This window comes from Sciurus vulgaris (assembly GCF_902686455.1).
Source record: "Sciurus vulgaris genome assembly, chromosome: 1".
NCBI classification, from domain to species: Eukaryota; Metazoa; Chordata; class Mammalia; order Rodentia; family Sciuridae; genus Sciurus; species Sciurus vulgaris.
This window is the reverse complement of record NC_136461.1, coordinates 69,412,046-69,436,939: the sequence shown is the minus strand read 5'-3', so window position 1 is coordinate 69,436,939 and position 24,894 is coordinate 69,412,046. Positions and strand designations below refer to the sequence as shown.

The 24,894-nt window shown below is 35.3% G+C and overlaps 1 protein-coding gene across 17 annotated transcripts in view; it reads right to left on the bottom strand.

The window, feature by feature from the left end:
* ADGRL2 (adhesion G protein-coupled receptor L2) overlaps positions 1-24,894 on the bottom strand; it is a 623,949-nt gene that overhangs the window by 157,914 nt on the left and 441,141 nt on the right. The window contains exon 6 of one of the 17 annotated variants that reach the window (XM_079147431.1): positions 9,337-9,519. The exons of 15 other annotated variants lie outside the window; for them this stretch is intronic. The gene's annotated coding sequence lies outside the window, so the exon portion shown is untranslated. Of the gene's footprint in view, positions 1-9,336; positions 9,520-23,801; positions 24,706-24,894 lie in introns of those variants that run through there. One more of the 17 variants, XM_079147433.1, reaches the window with a different exon arrangement.

Sequence of the window (24,894 nt, the reverse complement as noted above, 5' to 3'; positions counted from 1 at the left end):
GTCTAAAGCTAAAAAAATCCTCTAGAGCATTATTCATCTTAAATAAAATACATAAATTACTCATCCTAAATAAAACATAGCACCAGTAATACAAAAGGTACTTCATCTTAAGGTGTTGGCACATTCACTGTGGTGCTGATTCTTACTCTGAAATCCCTCAATACCCTTCCCACTCACTCCTTTTCTTCCCCCCACCTTAACCTCTTCGTCTGCAAAAATCTCAGAGCTTATTTTCTCATCCTCCATCCAGCTTGCCAACTTTCATTAGTTTAATCCTCCTAATTTCACTCTAAACCATTAAAATGTGTAAAACTGGAACCAATCCTACAATTCATTTTTATGTAAGAAAAAAGAACATGTGGGATCATGATGACAAAGGCAGATCTCAGAACTGCTGTTTTCGTTATTTTCCCACAAGTACAGAAATGATTTTCTCACTGTAATGTATCACAACCAATCTATTTTTCAGCAATAGGGAAACTGCGGAGGGGGGGAACCTAGTAAAAAAGAAAACTAGAAAAACAGTCCAAACCGACTTCAAAAATACTTAATCCAAAACTCTGCTTGACAAATTTATTTCCTCAATAATTCTAAATATGCCTCTCAAACTGACTTTCACTCAAGATTTTTTATCCACATAAAAAATGTTCCTCTCCTTTCTACCTAAAACATTCTATAGAGACCATTTAAAAACCAACTGTGCCATGAAGTCAACCAGACTGTCTCGAAGTGGAAAAAAACTCTCTCTCCACGGACTCCTGTAGTCATTGTGTCATTTCTTTGATAATCTCATAATGCCAATTCAATTAAACTTTGAAACTGTTCTTTAAATCTTTTCGTCAGCCGGGCACAGTGGTGCATGCCTGTCATCCCAGTTACTTTGGATGATGAGGTAGGAGAATCACAAGTTTGAGGCCAACCTCAGCAATGTGGCAAGACCCTGTCTCAAAGTAAAAAATAAAAAGGGCTTGGGGTGCAGCTCAGTGGTGAAGCACCCCTGGGTTCAGTCACCACTACTGCAATGAATAAATAAATAAATCTCTTTTGTCAACATTTTCAATTTTTATCTTTCTTCAAGGTGAGTCTCTTCAAACCAAGGTAAAAACTAAAAATAAATCCTGATACTGTAAGCAATGCAAGGATGAAGAGAATATGAAGATGAGGCAAGTACACAACTTTACAAACTACTTCAGCGCAATCAAGAAAGCAAGCGCTCCTACGGCCCTTGGCTTTTGTTCTTCACTTTAATCTTGATTTTGATGAGTAGTGTAACATCCTGGTGATCAATATATTTACTGTTCAATAAACTGACTGGGAAATCATATAATTTTTAATGAATTCTCTTTTATCTAACATATCTATATGTAGGAATGAGCATTCTTTATTTTATTTCCTGGGGTGGTAAAAATATTATGGCGATTTGGTTTATGTTCTGGGACCAGAGAAGGATTACCAGACCTCTGTACCTTTTACTTTTGCCTGCAATCCTCTCTGCCACGCCTCCCTGAGCCAAACAATTTCCCTTTCCAAAACTCAGTTTCAGCCCACCACTTGACTGTTTCTAATCCGCTCCTTCATTTAACTGCCTACATACCTTCCATAATGCCTGACAAAAAGTTAGCATATCATAAACACCACGGAGGGAAGGAAGGAGGAAAGAGACAGGGAGGTAGGTATGGGAAGGAACATGAGAAAGCATGGGAAGCTGCATAGGAATAGAGGCGAGGAAGAAGAAAGTCGCTGGAACTCAGGAACTCAAGTGTGAAACAGAAACATAATTTTTTAAACTAAAACAAATTTAAAGAGATGTCCCAGAAGAGATTTTCAACATTTTTTTCTAAGCAGAATTTTCCTTCAATTAAATAATTAAATATTGAAGAGTGTAAATTTGTAAGACTGAAAACAAATGAGCATTCTGTCAGGAAGTTTACTTTTTCATCACTGTTTGGCATAAAATACCTTATCATCTTCATCATTTACCGGAATCAAATAAACCCCTCAAGGGAGAATTTTAAAAACCACTCAGTCTTCTCTTTCTAAGCATGAGAAAGCAGAAAGGTTCACAATTACCGGGAAGAAAAATCTGCAACTCAGGCCCAAATTCTAGCAGAATAATCCCTTGATGAAACTTTTCTCTGAAATACTTAAAAATACTATAAAAACAATTTATAATTTAAGATAATTTAAAATTTTAAAGTCCTACAAAATGTAAAATTATAAAACTGCTTATATTAAATAGACCTGATAAAATTCAATTTTAAATAAGAAGTACAACCACAAGAATGGGAAGTTACACTCCAATGTATGTATGTGTCAAAATACACTCTACTGTCATATATATCTAAAAAGAACAAATGAAATCAGATATAAAAGAATATTCAGTTTAAAAAAAAGTACACTAAAAATCTAGGTTACTCTTTTTGAATACAGGGAAACATATGTAGAAAATAGTTTTGTGTCCATTCTGAACAAAGAACACAGGCTGGGGTTATGGTCAGTGGTAGAGGGCTTGCCTAGCATGTGTGAGGCACTGGGTTCAATTCTCAGCACCACATATAAATAGATAAAAAATAAAGGTCCATCAATAACTTAAAAAAACGAATAAGTTAAAGCATTGATATTGTCTATAGTGCCTAAACACTATAGATTATCTTTTCAATATTTGTAATTTACAAAGTCTGTTAGAAAATCATGGCTACTTTCAAATCCTTACTTCTCATTGTTCCTTAGACCAGCATTTGCAACCTAATTCACTTCAATATATAAGTCAAACAACGTTCACAATAAATCTAAGAAACTCATTTACAAGACTTATCCTAATAATAAATATGGAATTTAACAAGTTTTAATAATTAGACTCTATAAATGGTGTAATATATTTGTCTGTCCTAATTTGGCAAAAGCGATTCTCACATAACACTCATCAAACTAAATACAAGAAATTGTTCTGGCATTTCACTAAATTAAAATCCTGAAACCCTACAGCTTCAATGTACAAATTTAGATTTTATTAATACTTTAAATCAAACCATAGTTATTATTCAGTTTCATATAATGCAATTTATAGTAGTCTGCTGTGAATGCAAGAGCACAATGAGATTTTAATCAGATTTTAATATAAGACATTTTGGAATGCAGAAAACCATACTTCCTCCAAAAAAATTATCATTTCACAATTAAAAGATAAAGATAATCCACCTGTGATATGTAATTAACCAATGAAGAAAGAAATTGTAGAAAAAGGGCTCCTTGCAAGCCAGAAAATATCTCTGATGCTAAAAATTTGTGCCACCTGTGTAAGTATATATAAAATATTAAATGCTATTGTCTCGCAGGTTGCTAAGTGACTAGATGTTTCAGATTGATAATAGTTCAGCCATAAGTTTGTTAATATTGTCAAAAGCTTTCTTTATATTAATTTATCTTATAAACATTAAAAATGTCATTTTTAAGGATTGCTTTTATCTTTATAGTAAATAAATAAAATTCACACTGAAGTATCAACAAGAATATTCAGTTAACCTCTCTTTATCTCATTCTGATTACCTTACGCATATCTATGTCTTCGGCATGACTGATCCTTTCAGAGAAAAAGGAGATAAGAAGCTATCATACCAGGACACAGTTCTCACAAGATCCTCTGCTGACTTCCTTTTAAAGCTGTTAAAACGTGGGAGGATCCTAATGTTTAGGATGATCTGGGGGCAGGGACTTGAGAGCTGTGATTGTAGGTCAGGGAGAAGAACTACAAAAAGAATCCTACTTGCATGCTTTCTGTATGGTAACTTCATCAGGCATCAGATTACAAAAGTGAGGAAAAATGAAGGAAAACTACTCATCTTTTTCATTTAGTTCTATAGAAGAAGTAAAAGCAAAAGGGAGTGATATTTTCAGATGGACAGGTGAATGCTTCCTATTTTCAACATCAGAACATCAATTTGATAAAGGCCATTCAGGTCAATTACTGATTTATGATCTAAGGAAGGTAACCACAACAGAAAATCATAAAACCAACCAACCAAAAAGAAAAAAGAAAAAAAGAAAACCTTGAGCAGAACTGAGAAAAAGAAGAGAGAGAATCTCTCTAACAAAAACAAAGATCCAAAACAGTGAAAAATGCATTCCAAAAGACACAGGTTACTTAAACCTGTGAACGAAGGTTCACTAGATTTAACAATTTACCGAAAAGTTTGCACATAGGAAGCTCTTCTTTGCACTGTAGCTGAAGCACAGTGTATTGTAAGAATATTCCCATATATGACAAATTTGAATATAAATCAGTATTACGATGCTTTTATTATAATTTTTATCATTCTTGTATCCATGAGTAAAATCCGTAATTGGATAGATTCTACTGTAATTTATTGTGATCTTCATGATCAATGATAACCATTTATTCAAAGGCGTATTGAAAGGATGGGGTTTAGTTCAGCGGCACAGCTTGGCTTAGCAAATGGGAGGCCCTGGGTTCAAGCCCCACAACCAAAAATCAAAAAACAGAAATGTATAGGCTGGGGTGTGGCTCAGTGGTAGAGGGCTTGACTAGCATGCAAGAGGTCTGGTTTCCATTCTCAGCACCCCAGCCTCCCCCCACTCCCCCAAAAAAGTGTATTGAGAGCCTGCTCTGAGTTAATCACTGATGGACAGGTGCTGACTGATAGGTGCATTACGTTGCTTTAGGTTGTTCTTCGGGTTTGTCATCCATTCTTAACATGTTACTAAGGATCGGCTATAGAACTAAAACCTATTGCTGAGTAAAAGAAACTGAAATGCTGTTGAGTAAATATTTTTCCTTTTCCACAAAATGAGAACAGGAAAATTTTCTATGTAACCATAAGATATATACCAGAAATTCATGAAAAAAAGAGAAAGTCTCAATAAAGATAAATTGCAGTGAATTTTTTTAAAAAAGTAAGATATTCCTAAACGTCCTGAACAGAGGCAGACTGGTATCGAAAAAACTTAAATTAGTAGTTCACAGATATCTTAAGAATGCTACTAATATGATCCTGGACAATTCAGAATATCAAGATGTTTAATATGACAAAGGTATTCTTTAACACAATAAAGGCTTCTTTCTAGATTATGACAGATGACTTTTAGTCTTGATTACCTAGTATGAACTTCATATAAAACACAAATAAACCAAAAAAACTTAGACCCTACAGCCTGAAACCTAGTTGAGATGATTTTTTACTTTATACGAACATTTGAACAAATATCATTTAAATACATGCAAGTTCATAACTTTAAAAAAAATTTCTAGATACATCTATAAAGGAAGCAAAACCGCATTTTTTCACAAGTATCCCATTAAAAATATACATATTAACATGGAATAATAGGTGGGGGAGGACTAGTGTTCTGTAAACGTAACGTATGCAGTTCAACGTATTATCAGGAAAAAAAAAAAAAAAGTGCTCATTTCTTCTCCCTTACTCTCAAACAGGTTGTGGAGCAATGAATAATTTGATTTGTCTAGAACACTGGTTCTAGACTTTGATAATCAACTCCTGTTGTCTAATCCCATTCTATCATACAAACTTCTTGCATTTGTCTGTTGTCATTGCCTCTCACCAGGCTGTTACCCACACCTTCTAATTCAGTTTCCATTTCTTCCAATATTTTCTGAACTCTGGTTCATTGGTTGTAACCCTTTTGGAGCCAGCAATTAAACTTACTACGTTTGAAAATATAAAGAATTTTTCATAGCCCACACAATCTTAAGAGAACAGGCCCTTTATAAACATGTCCCAAAAGTAACATTCCAATTTCATCTCCTTCCTCTTCTGATGCAGTTTGTAGTATCCACACCGGTTCCTTCTATGGCACCAGGTTTGGCCTGTTTTCCCATGGCTTCATCCCTTCACTTTTCTCCACCAAAAGCAGCCAACATTCTGCAGTCCTCCTCTCCCTTCTGATCCACTTAAAGGTATCTATTTTTTCATATCATTCATTTTTAATTCATTCCACCTTTTCATATCATTCATTTTTAATTCATTCCACCTACCCTAAATTTCCACAGCTTTTTCACTATGCTGAATTTTGTCATGTCATTAGTGTCTGTACCTTATAATTATTTGTGCAAATGTCCTATTTGTCTCATGAACCTAGTGAGTACAATCTTTGTATGACAGTAAGATCTCCATTCAAGATCTTTATAAATGGCTGTTCATCTAAAATAAACAGAATTAAAGCCCAGACATTAATGGTAAACTAGATAAAATGTACTTACTGGTAAATTATTCTTGGAAAGGATAAAACACAGTATTTAAAACTACAGTCTTTTTAAGACCAGTGCAAGTAAATGCATACTTTTGGTCTGATAATTTTGGCAAACTCAATACCAGAAGTTCTGTCAAATTTTCAAAGCCACATGTGTTGCCACAATAACCTCTGTGGCATTGTAAGAAACCAAAAATAACATCTCGAAAGTAAAATCCAAAGCACTATAAATTTGTGGATTGTTAAACTAAATCCAAGCTCTTACCTTATTGTCAGAAATAGCAGCTATTAACTACAGAAGCATAACATACTTTAACAAATTATACCCACAAATAAAATACCAGATTTTTCTCAAAATTTGGTACATTGTTATGTTGTGTGCGTAACAGTACATAACAATGACTCGCACTAATATATATTATACATCAATAAAAAATGTTAAAGATAATTTCCATATAACTTCTATTTTAATAAGACTCTCAAAAAATAATTTTTTCATAAAACAAGAATTTCCCAATACTGTACATCTTAATGTAGATTGTCAAAATTGGGAACAAGAGGTAGGATAATGGCAAAACTCAAATCATTCTAGCTTGGTAATAACTGTGACCTTAACAAAACTACAAATTGGGTCAGGCATGGTGGCTCATGCCTATAATCCCAGCAACTTGGGAGGTTGAAACAGGAAGATGACGAGTTCAAAGCCAGCCTTAGCAACTTAGTGAAGCACTAAGCAACTTAGCAAGACCCTGTCTCAAAATAAAGAGGGGTAGGGATGTGATTCAGTGGTAAAGTGCCCTGGGTTCAATCCCTGATGCAAAAAAAAAAAAAGAAAAAGAAAACAATAAATTGTACAACAGAAGAATAACAAGGCTGTCAAATATCAAGATTTATTCATTCAAGTTTACTATTATGATCTTTACTGAACCCTATAAATGTCCCTATAAATGAAAAGATGATTTAAGAAGTTTTAGTCAGATTCATAGTCTGGAATGTAAATTAATTCCAAAGACTGAAACATCTGCCTTTCAGCTAAATATCTAACCAAAGACAAAGGTAAGCTTCTGATTATACTTAGAATTAAGAACAATTTTAATATTTTTTAAATTTATAATATCTACATGTATTAAAACAAAAGCTCTGCTGTTCTATTTATTATTTGTTATCTATTGTGCTGTCAAAGAATCAAACTAAAAATTCATATAAAGGGACTGGGGATATAGCTCAGTTGGTAGAGTGCCTCGCATGCACAAGGCCCTGGGTTAAATCCCCAGCACCACAAAAAAAAAAAAAAAAAAAAAAAAAATTCATATAAAGAAAACTCACAAATTCCAATAAATTTATAAATCTTGGAAAAGAAAGAAAGAACAGCAGACCTACCTTTAAAACCGTTTCCACACCAGAATGAAAAAGGATTAAAAAAAAAAAAAAAAAATCTAACTTGGATCTTTGCCATTTAAATTTCTTTCTTTCTTTCTTTCTTTTTTTTTTTTTTTTTTTTTGCTTCAACGCATACTCACGTTGGGATTGAACCCAGAGCCTTATGCATGTCTACCACTGAGATACAACTCCAGCCCATACCCATATTCGACAGCATATTAAAACAGTGGAAAATACAGAGGCTTTCATAGGCACTCAGCATCAAAATTGCAATTTTTTAATAAATAAGAAATTGATATTTGAAGCAATAAACAGAGCTTTGAATTTTCAGAATGCACCATGGCCAGTGATGCACACCTGTAATACCAGTTACTCTGGAGTATGAACCAAGAGGATCACAGGTTTGAGGTCAGCTGACTAACAGGATAAGGGCTGAGACATAGGTCAGTAGTAGAGCACTTGTCTAGCATGTGTGAGAGCCTCAATGCTGCAAAGAAAAAGAAATTGCTGAATGGCATAATTGCTCTATTGTCCAAAAGTGAACCTTTATACAGAGTATTAATGAAAATTTTAACTATTTGCCAAAATTATGTGCTGTTTTATGGAGTTCCTCCTAACATTTTTTGTTTGACTTTCCAGCTAATTTAATTATTGATACAACCCTACCTAAAAGCCTATCCTTCCTTATCCAGGGCTGAGATACTTTTTAATCTTCCATAATTTATTTTATGCAATAAACTGATGACCAAAAAATAGCAAAATTACAAAAATACCTGTCATCTATTCTAACAGAAAAGTAGAAAAAGAAAAAAAAAATCAAGACACACAAACAATGCAATAATTTATAAATTTATATAAAAGAGCCTAATTTTCAGTCAAAAATGAGAGAGAAACAATGCCAAATCCTGGCAAAAAACTATCATACATTTGACTTATCTTACACTGGGATGAAAGAAATCTAAATGAAATCAAGTAGGATGACAGACTAATCAAAGACATGAATAGTACTAGGTAGTACCCCATACAAATCCTGTTTCTATAAAACCTAACTTTCCCCCTTTTAAAAATTATTCTCTTAATATTATTTAAGATGGCAGTGTATATACATTCTTTAATGTCTTTTAAGGTGCTTAATTAAAACATTTTTTGTGTGTTGTTTTTGCAGTGCTGGGGATGGAATCCAGGTCTTGTACACTAACCAAGTAAAATTCCATCTTCCTTTTCAGAAAAAATACATAGAATAAAGTTCTATTTTGTGGGTTAAAGTAAGCAAATATGCAAAGATCACTCTTATGTTGTAATAAATGACCATCAGAATAAATAATTAAAGGAATATTTATGAGTTGAGTAATGCCAAAAATTCAAATAAGTGTATGACATGAAAACACTGTAAAGAACACCTCCACATAATAACTACACATTAAATTAAAAAACCTATACATTGGGGCTCAGGAGATACCTCAGTCGGGAAAGTGCTTGCCTTGCAAGCACAAGGCCCTGGGTTCGATCCCCAGCATCGCAAAAAAAAAAAAAAAAACTATACATTGATATTAATCACTACCTTTCTGCCTTGGCTCCTTTTTAGGTGGTTAAAAGCAGAGCTTATATAGGAAGTCAAATGAAAAAGACTTTCAAAGAAGAACAAAACCCTCAGTCATTGAATTCGACATGAAAAATAAAATTATTAAAACAATGTCTGAAAAAAAATATTCTATAAGAGGACATACTAGCCTGGCACAGTGGTGCACACCTATAATCCCAGTTCTTCAAGAGGTTAAAGTAGATCTCAAGTTGGAGGACAGACTGAGGAACTTAGCTAGACGGAGTCTCAAAATAAAATCAAAAAGTCAGGATGCAGTTCAGTGGTAGAGTGCTTGCCTAACAGATGCGAGGAACTGTGTTCGATCCACAGTACTAGAGGGAAGAAAAGAGGACATATTAGAAGTCTTAAAGAAAAATATGCAATATTGAAAAGGTAATGGGTTAGTTGGTTTTTTCATGGCACTGGGGATTTGAACCCAGGGGCACTCTACCTCTGAGCTACATCTACGACCCTTTTTTATTTTTATATTATTAGATAGTCTTGCTAAATTGTTGGGGCTTGAATCTGGGATCCTCCTGTTTCAGCCTCCCAAGAACCTGGGATTACAGGCATGTGCCGCCACACCCATCTTGAAAAAGTACCTTAAGAATAGTGCAAAAAATGTCTAATAATATCAATTTTATAATTATATAGGAGTTTATGATGATTTTTTTCTTCATAAACAGGCAAAATCAATTTTAACTAAGCTAACAAATTGAAGCTACATTTTCATTTATTTTCAATTAAAAGTTAACATTGTGGTGATTTAATTGCAACCTTCTTGATATGCTCCTCTTGATTTTCATAGAATTAACAAGCAATAAAGAGAATGAGGTCATTAGTGTATGTAATCTACAAGATTCTTAATATTCTTAAAATACTTAAGCAATAGCTTCACTGCATGCTATTCATTTTAGTATTGTTTTAAAGTGCTCTGATACTTATTCTCTAATTTTTTAAGGAATACTCAAACTATTAAAAATCCCAAATGTTTTAGAAAAATGCAACCTTAGAAAAAGAAAATTCTAAGATTCTTAAAATTTGTTCAATACTAATTGAATAATACATGGGTTTTTTTAATGTATTCTCATTTAAACAAGTCAGTTACAATTTCCAGGCTGAAATTTCAGGAGGATTTATATACTTCTTATTAGTAATATAGTAAACAAAACTAGTAAGAAATAAAGCACATGGAAGGTACATGACCACATCATTAAAATAAGCAAAGCATGTAAGTTCACTAACAATGGGTCACCCTATCTCTGAGTTTTACGCCACCATAATTCTATAAAATGTAAGCATCAATCAACCTTAAATTCCTATGGAGATTATAATAATAGAGAAGTGCTCTGAGAATATATTCTTAAACAAATTAATGTGTTGCAGTTGTTATCCAAATCTTACCTAGCACAGAGATAAACAAAGATTTTTCTTGAAGCGTAATTCAAATAGTTTCCAAGACACAGGTATTTTATTCTTATATTAGCCACAGCTATTGTAGGTCAGCAACTACTACTAAAAGACAGCAAAGCATTTCTGATGGTGCTCTAACAAGTGCTGAACTGGCTAGGTTAAGTCTTTTCCCTGGTTCTGAACTAGCTTTTCTTGGAGGCCTCTGACACGAGTAATAAACCTATTTTTCTGCTTTGACTTGTATTTGGTCAAAACAGCAATGTCTTTAGAATCAACAATCTGGTTCAAAGAGGATTAATATAAATGTTTTTAATGGTGACATATAATTCAGTGGTTAAATAATTTTACTGAATGGGTGCTAGTTTTTCTTTTTAAACATGAATATCAAAAAGTTTCAATCATATTTATATTAAAATATTCAAATCAAAAGCCAAAGTTACACATGAATGGAAAACACCAGTATTTTTATTTTGCATTACAGGTATTTCCTTAAATGTCTTCATGTTTATGTAAAGATAAAACTACTATGTTTAATTTATTAGAGGAAATATGTAAATTTTTCAATTTTATTTTCTGAAAAATTATAGAAATTTGATATTCTAAGATTTTAACATTTTCACACTTAAGTACAGTTATGATTTAGTAATATCATCTAAATGCTACAAAATCTAATACATAAAGTGTACATAATAGAAAATCATCATGTTTAAACCTTTATTAGATTTCAATTTGAAAAAAATCTATGAAACAGACAAAAGGAATGTCTGAAAATGTACAAAAATAAGCAACAAATGTTCTATTTTGTAGCTAAAATGAAAAAAATAAGTTTTTAAATTCTAGGACTAACAAGGCAATTTTAAAAAAGATTTTATTGCTTTTTGAATAGTTATTAAAACATGCATCACAATCCAGAGTTCAAATATGTATAAATAATTTTTTAAACATTATTAGAATTTAATATATTTTGTTAACTTCCAATTAAAATGCTTAATATATTAAAATACTTAACTCCTGGTTCAAAAAAGATTACAAAAACAGTCTTTTCTAATGGAAAGCTTCCAGTTTTATAAAACTTATAAGAAAATCATTTCAAATCAACTCACCACACATTACTCTTTCTTGAGGTATTATTCTTAAAAAATATATTCAACTCGCAATATAGCTTTAAAAACAATCTGTTCAAATAAATGTAGGAACAATAATTCATTTACTCTTAAATAACATATAAGCAAATGAGCAGAGGATGTTATACCATAAATTCATATTCTTCAAGAATATTTAATAAAATTTTCTTTGATAATTACAAAGAATATCTGGGCTATTTTAAACTAAAAAGCTGGTAGCAATTAACTTCTTTGTCAGACATCTCCAATATAATAAAAATACCAATAATCCTTTTACAAGGACAAAAATTTAACTTTTTAATAACTTTTTTTTTTTTTTGCTATGGATTCAGGTTTCACAATTTTTAAAACCACTCAGTAGTCTACCTTCCAATTTAAGACAAAGCTAGAAGAACTTACCCTAGCTGTGCCTTTCCAATAACATCACACAAGTTATGCACTCCGTGACAGTTACTGTGCCTCACGTAACAATTTTCCTGGAATGAATTCTCCAGTAACCCTTACCTCCCTGTGAAGGGAGTTGTGGTATTTACTAGAAGGAAAAGGGCAGTGAACTGTAATATCAGATTCCATTTTCCAGTGCCTATCACACTCAGTATCAAGTATGATAAGAAATATCTTTTTATCATATTATTTAGGACAATGACATAAACTGGGCAGTAAAAGATACCTATCAATCATTCTATGGAAAAGGAGCATTTGTGTACTTTTGTAAAGCATACCATCATAATCCTATTGAAGTAGAATTGCTGTTGCTAACATTCTTGCCCAGTTATGAAAATGCTCTGCACAAATGTAGCCCAGACTTGTTAAGATAATGCAGGGCCATGCTGAGAGGGTAATACTTACACAAAAGCCCCTGCCAATACCATAAATATCTTTATTAAATAAGTTTTCCTACCTACAGGATTATTCTGTGTTAACAGTAACGGTCTGATTTTTCACATTAGTAAAGACTAGTTAATAAAATAATAAATCTAAAACAATGTATCTCCCCAAGAACCAAAGCCTTTTAAAATATAAAATAAATATTTCTCTCATATTATTCTGCAGTAAACCAATGGAGAGGAACTATTATATCTGTTTTCAAGGAAGTATAAATGGATACCCTTTCCTCTTTTCACCTTCCAACTATACCAAAATGTAAAATTAAAGACTGGAATTGATTTTTAATAGACTTTAAATTACTATCCTATCATTTGATTTCCTAGAACAAAAAAGTACATGCAGGATATGTGAAAAACTTGCTTTACTTTTAGTTCTGAATGCTTATCTCCCTAATTGCCAAAACACCTGAATGCAAAACTCAAACATTTCTGAGTATTTGGCTTATGATTTCTTAGAAGTTCAATTAGCACAGATTCTAAAAAGGAACTGTCCATTTTGCTTGTGCTCATTTTTTTCCAAGTGAGCCAACGGTGTTCTGGATCACTTGATATTAGGTCCTTACTGGTAGTTCCCTTGTTTAAGTGTCACTGCACTAATTTGTTCATTATTGCAAGTAGAAGTCATTAATCCAAAGTGACCATCTTTGTTTTTAGAAAAAAGCATGTGCAATTTATCTAATTTGATCTATTAAGTGTAAAGGAATGTTTACACTCCTTTGTTTAGTGAACATTTAATATTTCACATAATCTGGAAAATTATTCAAAAACCTATTTTAATGACCAACAGATATTTAAAGAGGGAGAGTTCTGTAGTCATTTTCCCAGAGGTTTAGTCAATTATAAAATTTTTCAAAATCTCAAAATGAATCTGATACAATTATCCTTCATGTTAATTTTACTGATTAAGATAAAAATGCACATTTGTAATCTATGAATATAGGAAGAAATAAACACTTGGCACTGATCTGTTAAATTTCACTATTATTTAACTAACCTCAAAATGCCTTACTTCCCTTACAGCCATTGTTCTCAAACAAAAATTTAACATATATTAATAAAATGGAATTTTCAAAAGGAAAATTATCAATTTATAGTGCCTTGATTACTTTTCTCATATACAAGCTCCCTCTGCAGGTAATAACAAGAGTTAGCAAAAGTATTTGAAACATGCAGACAGTTGCCTGTGTAAAAATGCAGGTCACCCTTTTATAGAACTACTACTACCTAACCTCGTTCCTCCTTATGAGTAAAACAACTGCCCTTCAAAATCTGTGAATCAACATGAATATTCTTGTCCTCCAGTCCGGGTGAGAAAGAGGGTTTAGCAGGCAGAATCCACAGACTTCAGTCATCCAAGAGCTATTTACACAAAGTATATTTGTAGGAAAAGAAAACACTGCCTTGCTTATACTGTACCAGCCTGAAATGATAGACCACCCAAAACAAAGCTGTGCAGTCTATTTATTTGATTCATCTTCTGAACACAAAGTAAACAATCCAAGGTGGCATCTTATGATTGATTTACATTGAAAGACAAAAGATGGATTTCAAAAGAATGAGGGAAAAACTATATTTCCTTCTTATTTTGAGTAATTCCAAAACTTAAACCAGGAGAGTATCTATTTTTTAAAAATCTACTTTTGTTAATTCCAAAAAAAGAAAAAAAAAGAAAGAATGAAACTGATCTCGGTTGCAAAACACTCTTTATCCCTCTGTAATTTTTATTTTTTCAAAATATTTTAGATTTCTCTTTATCTAACTTAATTTTTGCCACATTCTTTCCCCCCAGGTATAGAGAGATTATAGTATATCTCTATCAAGGGGGCAAAAAGGAAAAGGAAAGAACAGTTTCAAAGTCTGTGGGTACAACATTACCAAAAAATTGTTTGATGGATGCTTGATGGCTCCTCATTTACGACTCCTCCTTTCTAACATGCACATAACACTCCTACAACATGTGAAGAATGACTAGAGAAATCTTCACCAAATGGAGTTTGATTTACCTATAAATGAACTGACAAGTTTATAAAAACTAAAATGCTGAACAAATATTAAATTCGTTTTCTAAAATAGCATTGAACAAATGAAAAATAGAGGCCTGGGAGCCTAGTTCAGTGGTGGAGTCCTTGCCTACCCTGCATAATGTCCTAGCTGGGTTCAGTTCCTAGCACCACAAATAAAATAAGTAACAATGTAAAAGGTAAGCGAACTTTCATACTAAAACATACACAACTATCACACAGAGAGAACAGATAGCAGTTATATTTCTTTTTTTCCAATGAAACAAAGAAAATAAGGTAAAGAAAGGCAAAGAGAAATAAGCAGCATTTTTAGTGACTTCTTTCCTTGAGAAATCAAATTTTGTTTCCCTGATTAAAAGATTTTCAGGATGTAGACACGGTTTAAAATTAATGAAAAGTGGCTTTTGAAGCACTATGAGTATCACAGCACTTGCAGCAGAAAAAGCAAAGGGGGATAACATTTGTATTCACTTGCTGCATTACCAAGAGGAAGTCAAATATTATCTTCCTCATGAAAGAAATATAAAAAGGGAAGAGTTAAATATCCTCAGTAAAAATGAAAATATCTAGGACATCATAAACAGCTTAATTGTTGATGCATATGAAGCAAAATTACTTTGGTATCCATTTTCTGAAAATGAAGAATAAGATGGTATCTTCAATGCATCAATTTTCAGTTTTATCATCTGTCTCTTAATACACAAAGCCATCCTCAAACTGTGAAAATAGGTACAATTATTTGGCTATAAAGGCATACATCTACAAAATTATCAAAAATTAATTCTTTCCAAGCTTTCTCAGTCTTTGACAGGAAAACCAGGAAAATGTAAGAGGTAAAATACACTAAGAACCCTGAGATTAAGAATACAATGATCAGTGGAGAAAATGCTGTGTAAGTAATGTGTCCTCTAATTTCTAATCAATAACCAAAGTAGCAAACACTAAAAATTGGTAGGCTTGTAATGCCAAGAAATAAAACTTCCATATGGAAGATACCAGTGGAATTTAAAAAATAATTGCAGAAATACTTTGCTTCAAAGGAAAACATGGAGAAATTATTTTCAATGATTTTTTTTTATGTTGAAGTTGAAAACTGATGAAGCAAATGTAATCTACATAAAACAGAAATACAATACAAAGACTTTATTTAAAAATTTGTAACGGTTCACCCCATATATGGAAAACTACTGCCACGGTACTTAAATTTTAAGAATGATAAAAATAAAACCTGACTTTATAAACAAAATAGAATTCTCTTTTGCTTTTTTTACAAATAAACTCTGTTAATATCCTCTACAAGAGAAAGCATTAGTCAAAAGCAAGGTCACCTAGCTGGGCCCCCCCAGCAGACAAGTGCCATATTTGACAGTAATTGGGGATAGATTACACTGCCTAAATCCAGAGGAATAATCAGTTTGAGGTGTGGACTGATGTAAAAATACCTATAAAAGGATGCAAAGTGTGGGTAATACAAGCATTTCATAGTCCGAAAGCAGGAAATATCTGTGAGAGCACAACAGATATTAAGCAAGTCATCATTTCCAAACTCGGTTTAAAAGAGATCTTAACCACACACATTTTGTGCTTTAAACGTGCACTAGTTTTTAGCCAATATCTGTCAGAAATATTGAGACAAAGAAAACACAGCAAAAATTGTTTGCTTACACATGTATATACTTGGTCAAGGAATTAAAGAGTATTATTTAATAAATGAAAGAGCAAAACTATGCCCTTTTTTAATATTAGAAGCCTCCTAGCACATCATTCCTTGCTACTACTATGGCTTAAGATTTCATTAATTTATCCAGAAAATAATGCAGGATTGTATCCGGTTTTGTTCTAACAAAATAGTATTTGTCTGAATTCATGCTAACTCTAAAGGTCATTATCATCTTTTCAACTTCTTGCTGCTCTCATATCCAAGAATAGTTCATTTTTTATCAAAATTTCTTTTCTCTACTATCAAATTATTTTTTAAATGCACTTAATATATCTTAAAACAGAATAAAGACTTAATCATATTATTTCAAGGAGTTAACTCCGGCTTAACCTAGTTGATCTTTCACCTTAAATTTTTGTTCTAATTCAGGTATTGACTCTATTCTTTAAAAAAAAAAAAATTAAGTCTTCCAAAGATTATTCACCTTTTAATAGTCTTCTTTTAAGGCAACTAATTTTGACACTAAAATTCAGAGATTAAGGTGCAATCCCCACGTGTGAATTTTAATGTTTATAATGTATGTACTCCTCACAGATTAGGGGGGGCGGAATCAATGACAAGACCAACAGGGGCCTGTTTTTCTCAGCATACGTTCTCTTGTCATGTCGTGATTAATGCTGTGCTCTGTAGAGGGAGACATTACATCCGGGCTAAAACAGACCTAAATTTTACCCTCAGGCAGAAATCTGATTTAAACATCTCTATTTAAAGTGACATTTGTCCTCCCTTTTCAACTGGTTTCCCCAGAAATTCCAGGAAGTTGACTTCATGACCTAAAAACAGCTGGGTAGCTTTGAGCAATGGTTGTGCCTGTTCCTGCACCTCAGTAAATCTGGTACCAGAATGAATCAAGGTGCTAATAAAACAGGTGCCCAGGTATCTGCTACAGCGACTCCCATGCTACTTTACTGCTGCAAGAATTTAAGATTTAGGATTTGGTACAATTCTAGAGTCAGTAATAAAAAATTCCAAAAAGTGTTTCTATTGCTTATCATAAACTAGTTATCCTTTCTGATGGATTAGGTTTCTTCTGATTTACAAAATTACATCTAATATTTCACTACACTAATCTGAAATTTCAACTGATTACACATTCTAGAAATCCAGCAAAGCAACTACTAAACACAAACATCAAGGCAAAACATGGAAGTGGACATCATTTTTTTATGTAAGAGCTTTCATTTGAAAAAAAGAAAACAAAACAAAAAAGGGAAATAATGTTCATATAACAAATGTCACCAAGTAAACAAATGTTTGCCTATTAAAACAGGAGCCAATATTCTTACATTATGAAATATGGTAACTTTTGATATTATTAAGCAATTTAGACACTGCTGGCAAGTTCCTACTAACCAAGGTAATCTAATTTCTGTTGCTTTTCAACCCAAATTGATTTTTTTTTCTTTTAGCCATTCTGGTAATTGAACAAATTTATACAACTGTGATGGGATTTTACTTACCACCACACAATGCATAAAATCCTCTATGAAGACAAACTATATTACTTCATAAAACTGCATTTTTGTTGTAATTAAACAAATTGTATTTAAACTTGCTCAGTGCTTCTGAAACAATCAATAGCGTTTTGCTATAAGCTGCACTTCACTTGCTGGTGTTGAGCGCTTGGTTCGTTCATTCGATCAACTTTTTTTTTTTTTTCTTTAGGTAGTATTTATTTGCTAAATACAGTAGGATTTTCATAAGTTTTTAAAAAATTCTTGGGTAAGATTATATTTTAAAATATCTACAAAATAATTGTCCTATATTTGGTCCATCAGATAAATGACCTAAAAAATATATTTTTTAAAAAGTATTTTTGTGATTAAGAACTTCCTTTTGTTATCACATCATAACTCACCTAAAAAAAAAGTACTTACATTAAAACAACATTAAGGGATTGCCACAGTTTATGACATATGCTTATTAAAACTTACATTCAAAACGCAAAAAAAATACCAAATTGAAGTCCTGAAAAAATTTTAGGAATGAAAGACCCTAGTTACTCCTCTATAAGTTATCATACTAGGCCAAGATATTATTTTAGGATTGAAAGTATACAGTTTCAGTAATTAACTATTTACCTGTATATTAAATAAAACATTTCCGAAAGCTTTTTCTTGACACATTTAAAAATAATGATAAACAGTACTTGACCAATCTTTAGGAGCATCTTAAGTAACAAAGATTTTAGAGAATAGTCTTAATTTATTTTTCTGATAACATCTCCTCTAATTACAGTAATCTGAGCGATTAAATACTTTTCAACCTTTCAACCTTCAATCAAGAATTATTTGAAGAGATAAATACTAGGTGGGGCTCCAGAATTAGTATTATATAACAGAAGTTAAGGAATCTCTGATTTAATCTGTCCTTGAAATACAAACATTTTAATCTTTGTTGAAAATAGTTATAAAACACTTATGGATAAAAGTAACATGAGCTAATATTTAAATTACAGGAACTGGACATGACCAAAACATTAATAGGATTTCAAGTTCTTTTCAGAGTTAGTAGCTAAAGTTGCCATTTTGCCATCAAAATCAACAATTTGTGAAGTTTTTACATAGGCATACTAGCAAATAATCTTATGAACCTATTTTATAATTATTTGTTCTATTTCTAACATATACTACTTTGAAAATAATTGCACTTTTGTTTTATATGAATCTTTTCTGCAGAAAAGCAGGCATGTGTCAAATGTGAAGCAGCCCTTCAAGACTCAAAATCAGATACAAAGAATCAAGAGGCAAAGGTGTTAAATCTTTGAGGAAACTTTCAGTAAAAATAGCTAAATTTTTCCATTTCCAAAATTGTATTTCTTTCTTATTCTAATTACATCTAATCTGTGGTCCTTAAGTATCAGCAACTGAGAAAGTGGTAAAAATTTGTTAAAATGAAAACAGGTTTCTCTTAGGTAGCTACAAATGCTTTCAGCTCACAGATTGAAACAAATTGTAATAGTCCCTTTATTCCATGCCACACCTGTTAATAAACTATTATTTAAATATTTATTCACAAAAGTTAGGTCAAATAAATATTTTGTTAGAAAATAAAGCAATAACATTTTATTACTAAAGTTTGCAGATTTCTGGTTACCTCTTGACCTTCATGACAGCTGAATCTTAGTTCACATATTCCCATATCATTTAAGACATTAAAATACTATTTTAAATTTTTTAATAAAACATAGAAAGCTTTGGTAATGATCAAATAAAGATCTAACCCTAAGTAAACCTTGGTTTTAAAGTTCTCCTCTTGCTCATTTTCAGAAAGGAAACACCCAGAAGCCTAGTGTTAACGTTTCTGTTGACTGTGAAAACTGCAGCAATAAAAACTCCAACTGCTTGTCTTAAATTAAGACTTGTAGTACTGCATGTGAGATCTGTATATTTATATTAGTTTTTATAACATTTGGAAGTTTTGTTGTGTACTTTGATGTTAGTCCACTAATAAAGCAGAGTCAAATGCCTGGAATAAATTTTATTTATTGGAAATTCTCAAGTCAAAACTTGAAGTAATTGGTTTGTTCTACCCCACATGATTCAATATTCTAAATTCCCCCAACTACCTGCTCCCAGAGCTATCTGTATTTCTAAATTCGTTTTGTTGCCAATACATAGTAACCCAGTGATTGAAAATGGCAGCTGAAGTGCTTCTACAGCACGTTAATTTTTCTCTAAGTAGTCCAATTTTGTCATCTAAATGTTGAAATATCTTCTTTTCACTGCATTTTACACCTTTAAAGATTTGCTGAATTTAGGATCACCACCATAAAATGAAGATCAATGTTTTCAAGACAATTTTTAGATTATCACTAATAGCTCTAAAAGATGATGTGTTTTCTTTAAAACACTCTGCATTCAAAGCTGACTAGTTAACAACTTAAATGCAATAATAGCAATTACATCAATGTGGGCTTTTTTTTTTTTTTAACCACTGAAGTACTTCTTAGGTAAGTGATGGGTTCAGATAAACGATCATAAAATGATTTGGGGGTAGTGATACACAATTTAAATGGTACTAAAAAAAAAAAAAAACCTCACTTTAATCTGAAAAAATATCACCATTCCCATTAAACTAAAGACCAAAAAAAAAAAAAAAAGTTAGGCAATTAATGATGGTTCTTCCTCATCTGAAATTGTCATATTAGAATTCACTTCCACTATTAAAATAAAAGCAAAGAGTCTGAACATTAGTGAATACTCCAGGTCGCCAAGGAAAGTATCAATTCTAATTCAAAGACAACCAACCCTCAAAGGTAAAACTATATAAAAAATATGCAGTTACAAATCTCCAAACCTTCCCTGAAATTCATTTTCATCTTAAAAGTAGGTTTTAGAAAACTAATCCTTTCCTAGTTGAAGATAAAAGTTATTCTCCCTTGACCCCTCTGCTCTCCATAAACTGACCTAAATGACCCAAGTACTTGCTCTTGCTTCTTCATGAGTTGTTAAAAGAAATTCGAACAACATAGTTCTATAAGAATGTGAAAAATACAAGAGCAAATAAGCCATAAATATTAACAAATATAGAGCAACTTTAAGCAGAATCATTCTACTGTTTGACAAAATACAAAAAAAAAAGTTTTTAAATAAGACTCAATATCAAAACTGAATTGCCTCTATTTAAATAGAATCCATAAAAATTTGGGTCTTTATCACCTAGAAAACTTTTCCAAGCTTCTAGTTCCAATAGAAGTTGTGTTTTCATAAAGTTCATGGGGTGAGTTTTTAATTTTAAACATCCTCCACTGACTTTTCCCCCTAATTCAACTATATAAAGAGGTTTCCTGTGCACAGAAATGTCTTTATCACAAACATTTTGTTTTATGAGACTAATTAAAGACCTTTCTCATTTTACTAATATAACAAAGTGAAGGCCCCAGAAAAGCATTAAGTTAGATGGAAAGGATTTCTCACTCTTCCACTAAAGGGACCCCAAAAGACAGGCAACAGTGACTATCATAAAATAAAAGGTCACCCTTTTTCTAGGAACAAACCATTTATCAATAGAAAATAATTGTCTTGCCACTTGCAAGGGATCCACAGCAATAGACAATGTTTTTGGCTCACATAATTACAAAACAGTAAAAGTTCAGAAACACAAGCCTGAATCCACCTCCTTATTTCTACCCTTTACAATTCTCATTGCCCTTTGGGCCTCCGCTTGGAAGCAAATGGAAGACAGGCTGAAGTTTTCTCAATTGAGCTGAAGCTAAGAAACCTTTGATATGCTAATAGTCCCCTTCAAACGGTAAGAATTCACACTTGCATTAATTCAAACAATTTGTGCAGAATGATGTGAAATGGCACCTCTTTTAGAGCGGACCAACAAAAGGAGAGAATTGGAATGTCTAAAGAAACTAAACAACAGAACATTTGTTCTGTTAGTATTCTTTCCATCATGCATAAATTTATTGGCGGGTAGAGGGAAGGAAAACAAAATATTCCACAACACACCTGAACTTAAGTAGAGTTTCTTATAAAGGGTTCCTCAAGAATAATGATACTAAATTTAAAGTTACAAAGTTACCTTTAGATAGGTCAAAATAGTCCCTCTCATCCAACTTGGAACGTTACCATAGGCATCATATAAAATATTCTATTTTTCTCCTATGGACAAATATTGCCTCTGTAGTGGCTCTCTTTTAAAGTTTACCCAAGATCAAACCTGATTTAGTAAGAGATATCCCAACAGGTAATTATTTACCAAAAGGATGCGACTTTCTTCATTGTGCAACTCTAGGTGAGCAAAGAGTAAATTCGGTGGGACCTGTTCCAGAGATAAACACTGACAGAGAAATGAATGAACCAACTACGTCCGTTTAATATACGCCTCTGGAGGGGAAGAAAGAAGAAGCACACATAGTGTAAAAATGCAGAAGAAAATCAAAGAATTGGGGGTGGAGTGAGGAGGCGACTGCCTCAGAACCTGGACTTTGTAACGGGAACCATATGGTTGGTGGCTGCAGCTCAGACGCTCCCAGGCTGCTCAGAGAAGCTGCTAAGCAGCCTGACACCTTTCGAGAAACAGGAGGAAAACATTTCCTCGGTCTGAATCTGAGACAGCAGAGTTTGCATCAGAAAGAATGGAATGAGGGGGCCTGGGAGGAGGGAAAAGAAGAAAGGGGGAGGAGTCCCTAGAAAACCGGGAAAGATTAAGACGGATACCGCTGGATACTGCTAGACTTGTCCCTCCAACTATGCGTTTAGAGGGCAAAGTAAAGGCAGAATTTAATATATATGTATATATAGACATATATACGTTCCTTAGCTTCTGCTCTGCGATACTTTGGTCCAAAGTAAAGATTCCAATCCAAACCCGGTAGTTCAGGGAAAGGAACAAACTTTACTGGTCCCAAGCGAAAGAGTCTTGCAAGCGCGCCTCCACACTGCAGGGGCGCTTTCGCGTAGGATTGTCCTGGCCCCTGTCTGAGGGTCGCCACAGTCAGCCAGCCCAGGAGTCTCCTCTTTCCTGGCGGTCTTCCCACACCTAGCAACCGGTCCCAACCTGGCACCCCTATCCTACAAATCAGGCTCCTCTAGGCTTTCGACTCCAAAGGCATCCCAGGAGCCCACACCCTATAACTTCTCCTGCAGGCCCAACGCGGCCCGCTGCTGCCCTCTCACTGCCGGTCCGGGAGGCTCTCTGCCCTCCCCGTGGCCCACCAGGTCCTTGGCTCCACCACCCTCCCGCCCCGCCAGGCTTCCCCCGCAGCGGCAGCCCGCCGCCCCTAATCGTTGCCAGCCCCATGGCTGGCGCGGCCACATCTGGCTGCGCTTTGCTGTCATCCTCGTTTTTCCACATTACCTAACCACCGACAAGAAGAAACAACAACCGGTAACAACTCATCCAAGCCCTCCCCCACCGTCCACTTTCCCTGAACTCGCTCCCAGAGCTCAGCCTCTCCGCTCCACTTACAGAACCGGACAGGTCTGGAGGCGCGGGGGAAGGGGGGTCGGCTGGCGCGCTCCCCGCCCGGCCTGGGCCCCGCACCCGGAACGGAGCTGCCCAGCGGAGGGCGAGTCGCACACTCCCCTCCCCATCCCGACTGTGAAAGGACCAGTGGCAGGCAAGGCACCTTCCGATCCCAAGCTTTTCAATTAAAAATAATAATAAAAAGGCATGGTTATGGCATTTCCATCCTACTACCCTGCATCAATCCAGCGCAGTACCCACCAACGACTGGTGCCTCGAGAGCGTTACAATAGATCCACAAGAAAAAAGCAGGCTGGACCGAACTGAGAGTTCTGCGTATCGATTTCTGCGGGGGGGGGGGGGGGCTGCGAGCGCGGGTCTCCCTCTAGTCCGGTCAAAACAGAGACAGCGGAGCACAGCTAAACCACGGCTCCCTCCACCTCCAGCACCCACCCCCAGGCAGGAGGCGCAAAGCAAACAGGTATCCGAAGCCGGGCACAGAGGTACATTGTTCGCTTCTGCGGCTCTTACCTCGGTCTGCGAGGGCGCCCCGGGGGAGGGCCGTCTGGCACGGGGGCCGCGCGGGGTGAGGCGCGGAGGGCAGCGGCCGGGTGGCTGGGGAGAGCCGAGGCCCGCCGCGAGCTGGTCGCGGGCTGCGGAGTCCGCGCGGGAGGCAGCGCCGCGGCTCGCCGGCCGGACACGGCGCCGCGGCTCGGCGGGTCCTCCTGCTCGGCCGCTGCTGCCGCCTCCAGCCAAGCAGCCAGCGCCGGGCGGCTCCTGGGGTTAAGTCAACATTTTCCCGCAGTTTCCCACACGCCGCTCGGCGAAAGAGGTCTTTCACTCACGCGCACGCACCCCCAGACTGCACGCTCCCTCAGTAGAAAAATATTCGGGAATCAGATCGAAAGGGGTGGTGGAGGCGAAAGCCTGACAGAGGTGCGCAGACTTGGGAGTCCCCTCCAAGCGGCGGCCGCGGGAGGGGTGGGCGAGCAGACAACTCCGCGGCGCGAGGACAACTCAGTTTGTGAGGCAAAGCCCCTCAGCCCGCCGTCCGCACTGGCATCCCTCGCGCCGACCCTGCGGCCTGGGGCAGGAGACAGCAGCGGCCCCTCCTCACATTTCGGATCTCCCGGCCGAGGCTGAGCGGTGGCCGCTGCACCACGAAAGGTTGAAGACGAGAACTCAGGCTCGGGGAAGCAGGGAGGAGCAGGGAAGAGCCACGCCACGCACAGCAACGGAGGGGAGATGCCCCTCAACAATCCCAAAGAATTCTCCGGTAAGCTCCCGATTTCGCTCCGGCACCTCTGCGTGTGTGTGAGCGGAGAGAGAGTGAGAGGGAGAGAGGGGAGAGAGGGAGAGGAGAGGCACAGAGACGGGGGAGTGCGAAGTCCTGACACAGACTCTCGGAGAGGTCTGAACTGGAGTCACCTCCAGCCTCCTCCTCCTCCTCCCCACCAAATCCCCACCTACTCCCCCCCACCGGAGTTCGGCTAATCATATAAACATATTAGCGTGTACAGCAGCAAAGGACAAATCTCTCCCTCCTGATTTTTCCAGCAAGGGGCTCCGGCAAACTCAAAGAAGATTACAGGCAGCTAAGTACAAAACGTGGAGCAGATAATCT